The sequence below is a fragment of the Rhinopithecus roxellana genome, chromosome 1 (assembly GCF_007565055.1).
Source record: "Rhinopithecus roxellana isolate Shanxi Qingling chromosome 1, ASM756505v1, whole genome shotgun sequence".
Classification (NCBI taxonomy): Eukaryota; Metazoa; Chordata; class Mammalia; order Primates; family Cercopithecidae; genus Rhinopithecus; species Rhinopithecus roxellana.
The window spans coordinates 70,714,474-70,730,413 of record NC_044549.1 but is presented as its reverse complement, the minus strand read 5'-3'; the positions used below and the strand labels follow the sequence as shown (position 1 = coordinate 70,730,413).

Genomic DNA, 15,940 nt, shown 5'->3' with positions numbered 1-15,940 from the left:
CCACTCTATAATCTTTGAGCCCAGCCTTCACAGACATCTCTACAGACATCCTCCCATGAGGCCAATCCCTCCTTAAAGGGACTGCCCCTGTGTGGGCTCAGTAGGAATCTGTCCCCTGATGGAATTGACAGCACTTGCCAGCATGTCCTTTAAGTTCTTGGATATAAAAGCCTGATCCCACTCTGGCTTTCTAGGTAATGGTATAGACTCCACCCCTTCTAAGAATGGCTGTTCTAAAGTCCTTCAGGCACAAGGTATGCCTACGTCCTATACACACACAGTACACCCTTTGAAGAAAGTTACCTGTATTACAGTGGCTGTCAATCTTCAATGTGCACACAGGTCACCTGAGGGAACTATTAGAATGGAAAGTTTCAGGGATTCACCCCTAGAGATTCTAGTTAGTTAGGTATCCAGTGGGACACAGGTTTTAAACAAGATCTCCCTTCAACAGGTGGATCTAATGCAGATGGTCAGTGGGAAATAAACAGCAGGTGATTATTAGCAGGGATTTCAGCTCTATTTGTAAGTCACTTTGTGTTTGCAAAGTAATGACAGATGTGTTGCCCTCTCCAAAGCCCTAAGTCAATTATAAAACATAACTTTGGTTGTTATATTTCACTCTATTACTCTGTTTTCCTTAAGTCATCCACAGCAAACATGGCCAGAGATTCCTTTTAAGATTGGCGATACCTCAAAGTTATCTCAAAGATACAATTAGAGGTAGCATGGTACATTTCCCCAGTCGTGCGGTCCCATTGCCTGCTAGTGATTGTTTGATCTCTAGGAGTGATGGATTCAGAGTGAAAATGGCAGTTGGAAATGTTAACCTTTTAGTCCTTCTATATGGCTAAAATTGTGAACACATGGAGCAGATATTATCTTTATTTTTTGTTTGTCTAGAGGCACCCTCACCCCCTGCCCTTCAAGTGTCCTCTTGACATTTTCTATGCGTGCCCTTTTCCTCTGCTTTAGCTGTTGCAAACTTTGTCAGGGTTCAAATGACTGCAGCTCCCATGTGATAGTCCCTGAGATCACATGTAAAGGAATACCTATCCTAACCGTTAGAAGCCACTGAAGCGAATCTGGTGGCTGACTGTCTTCCTTACGTGCCACCCTGACCTTTCTTGTTGGGCATGCAAGGCAGGACCAGAATGAGGCCACCTTGCATGACTCTTTCTTTTGAGACAGACTCGACTTTGTTACACAACCTAGAGTGCAGTGGCACAATCTCAGCTCACAGCAACCTCCCCCTCCTGGGTTAGAGTACTTCTCATGCCTCAGCCTCCTGAGTAGCTGGGACTACAGGCATGTGCCACTATGTCCAGCTAATTATTTTTTTATTTTTTTTATTATTTTTATTTTTTGGAGAAATGAGGTTTCCCTATGTTGGCCAGACCGGTCTCGACCACCTGGTCTCAAGTGATCCGCCCACCTCGGCCTCCCAAAGTGCAGGGATTACAGACATAAGCCACCGTGCCCGGCTACATCACTCTCATTCTAAGGAATTCGTTTAAAAATGTAAAGCCCACAGAAAGTTAATAATAAAGACATTACTGTTAGCAAGGAACTTTCATCTCTGTCACCCCTTCCCCCTCATTTCCCATATATGACATAGACCTCCTGTTCCTATGAGGAAACTTCCTCTAAAGCAAGGTTCTCAACCCTGTGAGGGCACTGAGGTACATTTGGAAATACGTGGAGGCAATTTTGGTTAAGTGACAGGCCCACCATTCAGAGGTGCTGAAGAGTTTACAATGCATACAACAGTCCAACCAAGACCTGTCCTGCCCACCATAGTAACAGCAACTGTTAAACACCCCACTTGGCTGCCATTCCTGCCTCAGATCCTTTTTCCTCCCAACCCCAGGAAAGGAGTAACTTCTCTAATTGGTGTCTTCGGGAGAAGGAATGAGCAGTGCAGCTCAGCCCCTACTGGGATGTGTTCTTCGGAATCTGGAAACCCAAAGAGAGGGTGAACTAGGGCCTGCTCTTTGCTGGGTGGTCAGCTGCCCAGGTAAGCTCTGGTCTTTTGGAAAGACCTGAAATCCATCTATACCAGACCCTGGTGGGAAAGTCTATTGATGGCAGTGGAGTGTTACCAAACCTTTTGGATCACAGTTCTGAAGTCATGTTTCCAGTCCCTTTTATCAGTGACAGAGATGACATTTTCATCTCCATTTGTTTGTCTCCCATATCTTATTGATCAATTGTTTTGAACTAGGAAGGGAATCAAGGAATGCTATTTAATTGGTTCCAACATGTAAAAAAAAGTTTGAGAGTAAAGAGAAAATATCACTGTATGTAAATGTTAGTAGGCTCTAGATTTTCCAGTGATTTTAAGTTTTTAAAATATGTCACAACCACTTAGATTTATGTTATTCATATGGATTTCAGGACATCTAAATGATATTTTTATTTTTTAAATTATGCCTACTTTAACTACAAAACAGAATTGAGGCTGCTTTTAAAGAATGCATACAATTTCATCTGATTTTTCCTACTTAAAAATATAGTGGAGTAGCAAAATAAGGATCCAATAATAAGATAAAGCCAATAAAGTATTAGTACACTAAAATGCATGCTCTTCAGTCGTCCACATTTATTAAAAGTAGGTGGCGAGCTAAACACTAAACTTCCTGGTGGACAAAGGAAAATCAAAAACACAATTATTTTCAAGAGTAACTGGTGTTACTCTTGAACACCAGGTGCAGTGGCTCACGCCTGTAATCCCAGTACTTTGGGAGGCTGAGGTGGGCGAATCACGAGGTTAGGAGTTCAAGACCAGCATGACCAACATGGTGAAACCCTGTCTCTACTAAAAATACAAAAATTAGCCAGGCATGGTGGTGGGTGCCTGTAATCCCAGCTACTCAGGAGGCTGAGGCAGGAGAATCACTGGAACCCGGGAGGTGGAGTTTGTAGTGAGCCATGATCATGCCACTGCACTCCAGCCTGGGTGACAGAACGAGACTCCATTTCAAAAAAAAAGTGACTTTGCCCATTGAATATAAGATTAAAGTATATTTTAACTAATTATATATCAGTGTACAGGTCCTCAGGAGAAAGTCAAGGGGTATTGGCTAATGTAATGTATATAGCTCCAAAAACATCCCTAAAGAAAATGGAACAGCGAGTTAGCTTCAGCTCTTTCTTACAGGTTCCTTCAATGCAAGCCATGAGGATCATGCCAAATCATAATCTAATAAAAGGGCTCCTTCAGGGACCAAAGCAATCCAAGAAAATTGCCCTCTGATGCTCTGGCTTGATGCCCAGACTTACAAGATCTAGACTGTTTTGCCTTTTACAAACGTTTTTGAATAGCAGCTATTATTTCCTGTATATGATAAATGTTTAGATTCTATTCTGCCAATACCCCATCATCCATACTAACAAGGTAATGCAAAGACAGAAACCATTCCAAATATTGGGTTTTAAAACATCATTAACAAGCACTAGAAAATCTTCATGTTTTTGGCTTTGGATTGCACTGCTTAAATTTTTTTTTCAACAGAAGCAACTTACTTCCTCTATTATATTTTTCTTGGTAGTCTAAACCCCCAATGGAAATGGAAGAATTTCCACTGGAATAAGGCAATAAGTCATTATAACTTTTATTTATATTTAGTAAAAAGAAGTTTAAAAAAGAAAAAAAATGAAAAATAAAAATAAAGCTTTCCCCTTGCTCAGTACCCAAATGACCATATAGCATGTGTGGTATAGGAGGTACTCAGAGAGAGTTCCACAATGCTTAAGGATTGGAAAATGCACACTTTTTGTTGTTGTTGTGGCTGCTGTTGTTCATCTGCTGTGTCGGACACTTCTTGAGCACCTCTTCAAAATTTTCTTGGCCCACTAAGTGTAGGGAGTCAGCTCCAGCCACTGCTGTGGAACCAGTATCATGCTGGCACTAATATGGGCCTCACGGTACATCTCACTCTTCTGCTCTGGGACTTGGGAATCCCCTTTGAGTAAACAAGAAGAGCAGGAGTGTTTATGCCCATGAAGCCATTCTTGACCAATGGGACACAGGAGCTGATGGATAAATGCTTCTTTTTTGTCCTATAGACACATATTTCTGAAATGAACTCTGTGAGGCTCCCCAAAATATCCCAGTGAGATAGAGCACTAATCACCCTTAGCTGGGGTCATGGAGGGGCAACTTGGGAACAGGTTCTTGTATGGGTTTTCCATCCTCTGTTTCACTCCCCTGACCTGCATTTTTATTCCTTGTGCCCGTATTCCCAAATGAACTATCTGCAAAGAAGACTTTACACTGGCCTGCACTTTGGGTGGGGGTAACCTAGCTAAGACATCAGCTTTGGTCATACTTTACTGTGTTCCCATGTATGTGGATTTACAGATTCTATCCTTCAATTTTAATAAAACTAACTTTCATGTAAAGAAAAATGAACCTCTGAAGATTCCCACAGCAAAACTGCTGATTGAAGATACACCAGGAATGTAAGCACAAGATGACAACAAGAAAATCACAAAGCTAATTCTTCTCTTACTCAAAGGATGAATTCCACACGAGCTACAGAGAAGAAGAAATAACTGTTGTAGCCTTAATAATAAATTAAAATAAGTTTTAAATATCTTTATCTTTATTTTGTTCTTCTAAAATTCCATTTAAAAAACAAATTCCAGGTCAGGGGTGGTGTCTCAAGCCTGGTAATCCCAGTGCTTTGGGAGGCTGAGGTGGGAGGATCACTTGAACCCAGGAGTTTGAGACCAGCCTGGGCAATGTGGCGAAGTCCTATCTCTGCAAAAAATACAAAAATTAGCCAGGCATGATGGCAGCCTGTACCTATAGCCTCAGCTACTCAGGAGGCTGAGATGGGGGAATCACCTGAACCCAGGAGTTCAAGGCTGTAGGGAGCTGTGATTATGCCACTGCACTCCAGCCTGGGCAATAGAAACCCTATCTCAAAAAACAAACAAACAAACAAAAAGCAAAGAAAATAAATTCCATATATTTTTAAAGTTCATAATGAGTGAAGTAGTCCATATATAATTTCTAAATAAACGAATATGCATATATGAGGAGCATGCACTCAACATTTTTTACTGATAGCTTGGAGACCACTGGTCCAAATAAATTCAAGGCTGATCTGAGTGCAATGGTGTTTACAACTAATCAATCACAACCAGTTACAGACATCTTTGTTCCTTCTCCATTCCCATTGCTCCACTTGACTAGCCTTAAAACATATATAAAAAGTAAACAAAATTTAAAAAAAAATTTTAATTCAAATGATCTTACCTTTCCAGTTTCCTTATCAGCTTTGATTGGGTATAATAGGAGGTGAGCAAAACTGAGTCATTCATAAAAGTTTCCCTCAATAATCCACACTGATGAACAGAGCAGATTCATTGATAGATAAACAATTTCTTTTATTTTGCATATCTTTAAAAAAATTTTTTTGTACAGACAGTGAGCTGTGATCACACCACAGCACTCCAGCTTGAGTAATAGAGCGAGACTCTGTCTCAAAAAAACCTAAAAAGTGAATAATCAATAAATATAAAAATATTTGTCAGTGTACCTATAACAATGCCTTTAGTAAATAAAAGGTAAAATCATAAAGTTTTTGGAGGCAAATATAGAAGAATATCTTCAGGACTCAAGGGTAAGCAAGAGTTTCTAAGGTTCAGAAGGCAAAATCACAAAAGAAACATTTGATACATTGAAATTTGTTTAAATTAAAAACTTCTGCTCATCAAAAGACAATTAAGAAAATGCACAGGTGGCCGGGCACGGTGACTCTCGCCTATAATCCCAGCACTTTGGGAGGCCGAGGCAAGTGGATCACTTGAGGCCAGGAGTTCAAGACCAGCCTAGCCAACATGGTGAAATCCTGTCTCTACAAAAAATACAAAAGTTAGCCAGGCGTGGTGGCACATGCATGTGGTTCCAGCTACTGGTGAGGCTGGGGCACAAGAATCGCTTGAACTCAGGAGGTAGAGGTTGCAGTGAGCCAAGATTGGGCCATTGTACTCCAGCCTGGGCAACAGAGAGAGACTCTGTCTCAAAAAAAAAAAAAAAAAAAAAAGAAATAAAAAAAAGAAAAGAAAATTCACAGGCAAGCTACAGACTGGGAGAAAGTATTTGCAAAACATACCCGTGACTAAGGACTTATATCTAGGATATACAAGTAATTCAATAATAAAAAGACAACTAATTCAATTTTAAAAGGGCAGAAGTAACATTTCATAAAAGATATAAAAATAGACAATAGGTCAGGCCTGGTGGCTCATGCCAGTAATCCCAGCACTATGGGAGGCCGAGGTGGGTGGGTCACTTGAGGTCAGGAGTTCGAGACCAGCCTGGCCAATATGGTGAAACCCCCCATCTCTACTAAAAAAAAGTAATAATAATTAAAAAAAAAAAAATTAGCCAGGCATGGTGGTAGGTGCCTGTAGTCCCAGTTACTCCAGAGGCTAAGTCAGGAGAATTGCTTGAACCCAGGAGGCAGAGGTTGCAGTAAGCCAAGATGGTGCCACTGCACTTCAGCCTGAGTGACAGAGGGAGACTTTGTCTCAAAAAAAAAAAAAAAAAAGCAATAAACACATAAAAACGATGAGTGATTTATTCATTAATTCTACAAACATTCACTGAGTATTATACACCAGGAGTTGGGAGCAGTTTTCGTGTAGGAAGGGAAGGGTGCATGCTGTTGAGCTGGACTGCAGGAGCTGGGGTAAGAGTTAGGAAAAAGAGGAGGGGCACACTGTCATACCCACGGATCCATTAAGTCTGATAGGATCTTGGCTGGGTCTCTCTGAGAGTGCGGACCTGCGTCCCTCCCTCCCCTTTGGCAGGTGGCGAGGGATAGAAAGCCCCTCATCTCTCAGCCTGTCTGAGCAGAGACTGGTATGTCTTCTAAAGGGCGAAGTGACTTTGACCCTGGGTTGCCGCCAGCACAACCAAGGAGGTGGCTGGACAACTGGAGGATGAACAGAGAAGCCCATCCACCACTGACCCAGAAATGGCCACCTTCAAAGACCAAGATCACCGGTCCCAGGAAGATATGCTGACTTTGCTGGAATGCATGAAGAATAGCCTTCCAACCAATAACAGTTACAAGTTCAAAACCACCTAATTACATATGGGGACAAAGTAGCATTTAAAGATTTCTGGAGACATGACAAGTTCAATAGGTAGAGATTTCTTTTTTCTTCTTCTTCTTCTCCTTCTTCTTCTTTTTGGCTTTGTTTTGTTTTCTAGACAGGATCTTAATATGTCACTCAGGCTGGAGTGCACTGATATGATCATAGCTGATTGCAGCCTCAAACTCCTGGGCTCATGCAATCTTCCTGCCTCAGTTTCTGGAGTAGCTGGACCCACAGGTGTGAGTCATCACACAGGGCTAATTAAAACAAATTTTTTTTAGAGATGGGGTCAGAAATGGGTGTTGGCCAGGCTGGTCTCAAACTCGCAGCCTTAAGCATCCTCCCACCTTGGCCTTCCAAAGTACTGGGATTACAAGCATGAGCCTCTGTGCCTGGCCTAAATGGGTGAAAATTTATAACAAGGTGAGGAAGTTGTGCATTTTGACATAATTGATCCTCAAGGCCAGAAACATGTTAAAAATCCTTAAAAAGGTTAATCTCAAAAACCTCAAACAACACCCCGACTTCCCAAAGAAGTCTCTGATCTCTTATTTCCACTTCTTTATGGAGAAGCAGGCCAAGTGTGCAAAACTCCACCCTGAGATAAATAATCTGGACTTCACCAAGATTCTGTCCAAGAAATAAAAGGAGTCTCCCAAGAAGATGAAAATGAAATACATGCAGGGCTTTCCAAGACAGAAACAGAGTTGGAGTGAAACCTGGCCCATTTCAGGAAGGATCATCCTAACTTAATCGAGAATGCCAAGAAGCCAGACATCCCCAAGAAGCTCAACTCCCCGACCCAGCAGCTGTGGTACACCCATCGGAAGAAAGAGTTTAGTGTATGTTTGTTTTTGGGTTTTGTTCTGAGACAAGGTCTCATTCTGTCACCCAGCCTGGCCAACATGGTGAAACCCCCATCTCTACTAAAAAAATAAAAAAATAAAAATAAATAAAAATCAGCCAGGCATGGTGGTAGGTGCCTGTAGTCCCAGCTACTCAAGAGGCTATCATGGCTCACTGCAGCCTCAACCTCTCAGGCTCAAGCGGTCCTCCCACCTCAGCCTCCCTAGTAGCTGGGACTACAGGCACACACCACCATGCCCAGCTAATTTTTAAACATTTTGTGTAGAGACAGGATTTCACTATGTTGCTCAGGCTGGTCTTGAATCCTGGGCTCAAGCAATCCACCCACCTTGGCCCCCCAAAGTGCTGAGCTTGTAGGCATGAGCCACTGTGCCCGGCCAAGAAGGTATATCTTAAAGTGTGGCCAGATGCCCCTACAAAGGAGGTGAAGGACTTTCTGGAGAAGTAGTGCTCTCAGCTCTCAGACAGAAAAAAAAAAAAAAAAAAAAAAAAAAACACTAAAATGGATTCATGAGGCTCCAGGAGCAGTGGAAACAGTACAAGGAGATCATGCAGACCTATATCCAGGAGCACCCTGAGCCGAACATCTTTGAGGAGGGCCCCATCAAGTCCACCCTCACCAAGGCTGAACACCAGCTCAAGGACAAATTTGATGGGTGACCCACCAAACCACCGCAGAACAGCTACTCACTGTACTGCGGAGCTCATGGCCAACAGGAAGGACGTGCTCAGCACGGAGCGCGCGATATGCCGTGGGGCCAGCAGTGGAAGCTGCTCTCCCAGAAAGAGAAGGAAGCCTATGTGCGACCAGAAAACAAAAGATTATGAGGTGGAGCTGCTGCATTTTCTCAGGAGCCTGCCCCAGGAGGAGCAGCAGCAGGTCCTGTGGGAGGAGAGCGTGCTGAACATCAACAAGAAGCAAGCCACCCACCCGGCCTCCAATAAGCCAGCCCAGGAAGAAGGTAAGGAAGCCTCTGAGAAGCCCACGTGGCTTCTCGGTGGATGGAAATTGGCAGCCATCTCCCCGAGTCAGAAGAAGCACTACAAAAGCTGGCCAATGAGCAGCAAAAGCGTATAAGGTGCACTTGGACCCCTGGGTTAAGTGTCTCTGTCCCCCAGTGGGCCATGTTCATCTGCCCCCGGGAAAAGCGGCGGCAGCTGCAGGAGGAGCAGCCTGGGTTCTTGGAGAGCAAGCTGGCCTGCATGCTGGCCCGAAGGTGGAGTGACTTGTCTGAGAAGCGCAAGTACAAGGCCAGAGAGCAAGCCGGGCAGGGAGTGCCAGGAACTCAGCAAGCCGCCTGAGTCACCCAAGAGAGCACAGGAGATCTGGCAAGAGAGCATCATCAGCAACTACCTGGCCTGCTTCAAGAACGACCGGGTGAAGGCCTCGAAAGCCATGGAGGTGGCCTGGAATCACAAGGAGGAGAACCTGATGTGAATTGAGAAGGCAGCCAAAGACCAAAAGCAATGAGAGAGCTCAGTGAGATGCGGGCACTTCTAGCTGCTACAGACTCTTCCAAGATGATGAAATTCCAGGGAGGAAGCAAGAAGCCTCGTGAACCGGTACCAGAAATTCTTCCAGGAACTGCTGTGCAACGGGGAGCTGAAACACCTGCCACAGATGGAGCGCATGGTGGATGGAAATTGGCAGCCATCTCCCGGAGCCAGAAGGAGCACTACAAAAAGCTGGTCAATGAGCAGCAAAAGTGTACAAGGTGCACCTGGACACCTGGGTTAAGGGTCTCTGTCCCCAGGACTACACAGCCTAGAAAAAGCACATCTCTGATAAATGTAAGAGCATGACCAAGCTGCGGACTCGAACTCCTCTGAGTCCAGACAAATGATCCTGCAGTCCAAGTCAGAGTCCTAGGAGGATGATAAAGAGGATAAGGGCCATGAGAACAAGGATGGGGAAAACGTGTGAAACCTGGCCCATTTCAGGAAGGATCATTCCAACTTAATCAAGAATGTCAAGAAGTCAGACATCCCCAAGAAGCTCACCCCTCCCCGCAACCAGCAACTGTGGTACACTCATGAGAAGGTGTTTTGTGTATATGTGTTTTTTTGTTTTGAGACAGGGTTTCTCTTTGTCGCCCAGGCTGGAGTGCAGTGGTGCGATCATGGCTCTCTGTAGCCTCAACTCCCAGGCTCAAGTGATCCTCCCACCTCAGCCTCCTGAGTAGCTGGGACTACAGGCACATGCTACCATGCCTGGCTATGAGAATGGGGACTCCTCTGAGGATGGCAGAACTCCTCTGAGTCAAGCAGCAAGGGAGGGGATGAGAATGAGGAGTATGATGAGGATGAAGATGAGTCCATGGGCAGCAGCTCCAACTCCTCCTCTTCAGGGAACTCCTCAGACCCTGAATCCAGCTGAGGCTCAGCCCCACCCTAGGGCAGCCAGGGAGAGTCCAGGAGCTCCCCTCCCCAGCTGGCCACCTTTGTTTCTCCCCCATGTCTATCCCCTCCCCACTGGCCTCCCCCACTTTCTTTCTTCCTTTCTTTCCTTTTTAAACAAAATGGGGATGGAGCCTGGAGGAGTCCAGGCCAGCACTTTGCAACCTTAGAGACATTAGCCCTGGGGGGTCCTCCAGGGAGTGCAACCATCAGACTGAGCCAGTCCCAGACCAACTGGGCCCACCCCACCCACTTCTGCGCTTGCGGTTCCAGCATGGACAATGGATAGGGGAATGGGGTTGGGGGTGAGTGTGTCCCAAAGAATTCAGTGAGCCCTTCGACACCTGCAGCCCAATGCAAGATGGGGTGGAAGCTTGGTGAGGACTCCTTTCTTCCCAAGGAGCCTGCCACTGAGACCCCCAAATTAGAACTGGAAGCAGGGAACATTTTGGGAGAGGAAGGAGGTGTCTTTGAGAAAATAGGCACTGTCCTGATATCCCTCTCCCCTACTCCCTGGGGAACCACTCATGGGGGAGGGAGCAGAAGTGTTTTTTGTATAGGTGTATGTATATATTTTGTAAGCTCTGAGTCATCAACGAGACATTTCCTACCAAGTATATATACAAACACACACATACATATATATACATACTATACATATATATACACACACACACCAAGTGAATAAGACAACAACTGTGCTCCTAAGGGCCTCATTGTTTGGTGGGGAGTCAATTAAACAGACTCCTGAAGCACAGTGATGAGCGCTATTATAAACTGCTGTATAGCTTTTCATCTACACATACCTGCACATACATCTATACTCACTTATGCATGTACACATATTGTTTTTTCTTTTTTTAATTTTATTTATTTATTCATTTATTTTTGAGACATAGTCTCACTCTGTTGCCCAGGCTGGAGTGCAGTGGCGCGATCTCAGCTTTCTGCAACCTCTGCCTCCTGGGTTCAAGCGATTCTCCTGCCCCAGCCTCCTGAGTAGCTGGGATTACAGGCACACGCCACCACGCCTGGTTGATTTTTATATTTTTAGTAGAGATGGGGGTTTTACCATGTTGGTCAGGCTGGTCTTGAACTTCTGACCTTGTGATCTGCCTGCCTTGGCCTCCCAAAGTGCTGGGATTACAGGCGTGAGCCACCGGTCTCAGTCTTATTTTATTTATTTCTGAGACAGGGTCTCGCTCTGTCACCCAGGTGGGAGTGCAGTGGCACAATCACAGCTCACTGCAACTTCGCCTTCCTGGGCTCAAGCAGTCCTCCCACCTCAGCTTCTCCAGTAGTTGGGACCACAGTCACGCGCCACCACGTCAAGCTAATTTTTGTATTTTTTGGTAGAAATAGGGTTAGTTTCACCATGTTGCCAAAAGGCTGGTCTCAAACTCCTGATCTCAAGCAGTGTATCCACCTTGGCCTCCCAAAATGTTGGGGTTACAGGCATGAACCACCATGCCTGGCCTCTTGGTACTATTTTGACTGGGATGGAACTCAGGGGAAAATTCTTTGGTGCTGGAATGTTCTAAATACTTGATTTGGGTGATTACATTATATTTGATATTTATGTTGATGGTACTAAATTAGACCTCAGTAAACATTTTTAAAAGATAAGTTGCACGTGCTTCTGCTCTCATGAATATCATAAAGTCGTTAAAAGTACAGCATGTTAAAATTTACAATAGAAGGCAAAATACGTTCAAAGTGATAGATTTAAGGGAAAGTATGGCTAAGGAGATCTTGGAGGCGAAACCAGCTCCTCATCCAATACCTACGTGAACTTGGGCATTGCTTTGTTTCTGTAAGCCTCATTTCCCTGCTCTATAAAATGTGAGTCATGGTGCTTGCCTGCCAGGATTGTAGTGAGGATTAGATGGAATCCCTTATGGAAGGCACTTAGCATAGTGCTTGGCACACAGCAGAGTTGAGCAAGTTTCAGCTCATATTATAATTATTCCTAAAAACCCTAACTCCATGGTGAGTATAAATTCTCACAGCCACAGTAGTCCACAAGCCTCAAGTGAGGCTTTCTTCTTTTTATTTTTTATTTTTATTTATTTATTTATTTATTTATTTTTGAGACAGGGCCTTCTATGCTGCCCATGCTGGTCTCCGACTCCTGGGCTCAAAGGATCCTCCCGCCTCAGTTTCCCAAAATGCTGGGATCACAGGCATAAGCCACGGCACCCTGACTATAACTGAGCGTTTCTTTATTTTTTCCATAGGTCAACTTAATCTCTGATTGAGCCCTTGTTCGCTGGGTGGCAGAAAATAATTTTTTTTTTCTTTTTGAGACAGAGTCTCTCTGTTGCCCAGGCTGTAGTGCAGTGGCACGATCTTGGCTCACTGCAACCTCCACCTCCCTGCAACCTCCTTCTCCCTGAGGCAGAAAAAACAATTCTTCTGCCTCAGTCTCCCAAGTAGCTGGGATTATAGGCACCCACCACCACATCCGGCTAATTTTTGTATTTTTAGTAGAGATGGGTTTCACCATGTTGGCCAGGCTGGTCTTGAACTCATCTCAAGTGATCTACCCACCTTGGCCTTCCAGTGAGCCACTGCACCTGGCAGAAAATATAATTTTGTTCTAGATTTTCTCAATCATTTCAGGCTTAAGCTCAGTCACTTCATTGTTTCTGCTCCCCAGAGGCGGTTTAGGTTGTGCTGTGGAACTGGGGAAGCGGCTGGTGCTTGCTGACAACTGACGTGCTGTCACTCATTCCATAGAATCCTGTCCTGAAAGGATCTCAGCAATGTCATCCCTTCAGGTTGGCACTTACCGAGAGCAATGGGTCGCCCCAGGCTCTAGTCATCTTTTGGATGCATGATCACCATCACTAAAGATGTAGGCATGTTTAAGCTTGGCAGAAGCTAAACGCTCTCTTCATTTAAAATAGATAATAGACATTGTAAAATAATCTTAAGGAAATGCTAGATCCTGCAAAACAGCTATCTTAGTGCTCACCCACGGGAGACACTTCAGTGATCTAAATCCTAAATTGCTGCTTTACCACCTGCTTCTCACCACTAATCTCTCACTGGTTGCCCAGTGATTCCATCCTCCAAAACCAGCTACCAAGAAGGTGATCCATAAACATTTTAATAAATCAAAAGCTGGATTAGCACATCACTAAACACTTTTTTCTAAACACTTATTTTTCTGCATAAGAGAATCAAAAGAGTGAGTGGTGCAAGGTGAATGTGGGAGGTAAGGAGAAAGGATGATAATGATAACAGCAATAAAAGTTAAATTCATAATATACTAGGCACTGTACTAAGAAGTTTTCATTCATTAGCTCATTTAATCCTCACAATGACCAAATAAGGTAGTGCAATAATCATCTCCACTTTATAGATGAAAGTAAAGAGGGGTTTGTTTTGTTTTTGTTTTTGAGACGGAGTCCTCACTCTGTCACCCAGGCTGGAGTGCAATGGTGTGATCTCTGCTCACTGCAATCTCTGCCTCCCAGGCTCAAGCGATTCTCCTGTCACAGCCTCCCAAGTATCTGGGATTACAGGCACACGCCAGCATGCCCAGCTAATGTTTTTGTATTTTCAGCAGAGACAGGGTTTCACCGTGTTGGCCAGGCTGGTCTCGAACTCCTGACCTCAGGTGATCCACCCGCCTCAGCCTCCCAAAGTGCTGGGATTATAGGTGTTAGCCACCGTGCCCGGCAAGTATAGAGGATTTTACGTGAGCACGAAACACTCTGCTGCTGTTTAAGCTACCTTTATTTTGGGTCTCTGTAGCTCACAGCCAAATCTAAACTATTTGACAGAGTAATATGATGTTGATATTGATGATCTTGTTTTTACTAGCTAGACCCATTTTCTTCTGTATCTTGTCTTGATTATGCTAGCTAGATTCATGTCTTCTCCTTTATCGTCATTATGATGCCATTGTTGCTCAGCATTCGTCCAACAGGTGTACATAAAACACGGAAAAAGCACACTCAGCTGGGATTTTTTAAAAACTAACTTTTAAAAAAAGACTGTTTTTTAGAGCATTTTGAGGTGCACAGCAAAATTGAGTGGAAGGTACAGAGAGTTCCCATATATCCCCTGCCCCCTACGCATGGCCTCCACCACCATCAAGCAGAGTGGTACCTTTGCTACAATCAATGAACCAACATTAATACATCATTTTCTTTTTTTTTTTTTTTTTTTTTTTTTCGAGACGGAGTCTTGCTCTGCTGCCCAGGCTGGAGCGCAGTGGCCGGATCTCAGCTCACTGCAAGCTCCGCCTCCTGGGTTCACGCCATTCTCCTGTCTCAGCCTCCCGAGTAGCTGGGACTACAGGCGCCCGCCTCGTCGCCCGGCTAGTTTTTTGTATTTTTTAGTAGAGACGGGGTTTCACCGTATTAGCCAGGATGGTCTCGATCTCCTGACCTCATGATCCGCCCGTCTCGGCCTCCCAAAGTGCTGGGATTACAGGCTTGAGCCACCGCGCCCGGCCACATCATTTTCAATCAAAGTCCACAGTTTATATTGGGGGAAACTCTTTGTGTTATACATTCTATCGGTTTTGACAAATATATCATGCCATGTATCCACCAATATAATGTCATACAGAATCATTTCACTGCCCTAAAAATCCCCTGTGCTCCACCTATTCATTCCTCCCCTCCCTCAAACCCCTGGCAATCACGGATCATTTTACTATCTCTATCTTTTTGCCTCTTCTAGAATGCCATATAGTTAGTATCATCAGCTAGGACTTTTTTTTTTTTTTTTTTTTTTTTTTTTTTAGACAGAGTCTCACTCTGTTACCCAGGCTGGAGTGCAGTGGTACAAACTCGGCTCACTGCAACCTCCACCTCCCGGGTTCAAGCGATTCTCCTGCCTCAGCCTCCCAAGTAGCTGGGATTACAGGCATGTGCTACCATGCCCAGCTAATTTTTGTATTTTTAGTAGAGACAGGGTTTTGCCATGTTGCCCAGGCTGGTCTCCAATTCCTGACCTCAAGTAATTGGCTTGCCTCAGCCTCCCAAAGTGCTGGGAGTATAGGCGAGAGACACTTCGCCTGGCCATCAGTTAGGCTTTTTAAAGAGACTTTAATAAGTAACTATTTACAGAAGTGTGGACAGGACTAAAGGAAGCAGCCAGGGATGCCCAGGCATCCAGGGACTAGTAAGTAGAGAAGCCATCACTACCCCCATGCCCTCAGGCCAGAAGATGTAACCAGAATCTGGTTAAGAGTTAGTTCTATGCAGAGGGTCCATCCCATGGAGGCTGAAGCTACAGAGGGTTGCAGCCACTGCCCAATCCAGGCCAAGTCATGGTAGATAGAGGAGGAAGAAATATCCAGATCCATCTCTTTCCAAGCTTCAACCTCCTACTGGTGCCTACCATTGGCCAACCAGAAACCAGTCCCTAGATATCAGCCTCCCAGGGTGCACAGCATGGTTTACACAGGGTTTGCAGAGAAAAGAGCTGGGGTTGGCCGGACGCGGTGGCTCACGCCTGTAATCCCACCACTTTGGGAGGTCGAGGCAAGCGAATCACCTGAGGTCAGGAGTTTGAGAGCAGCCTGGCCAACCCTGTCTCT

At 44.7% G+C, this 15,940-nt stretch overlaps 1 pseudogene; it reads left to right on the top strand.

The window, feature by feature from the left end:
• The first annotated feature begins 5,557 nt into the window (after window positions 1-5,557).
• Window positions 5,558-10,360, top strand: LOC104664329 (annotated as a pseudogene).
• Window positions 10,361-15,940: the final 5,580 nt, after the last annotated feature.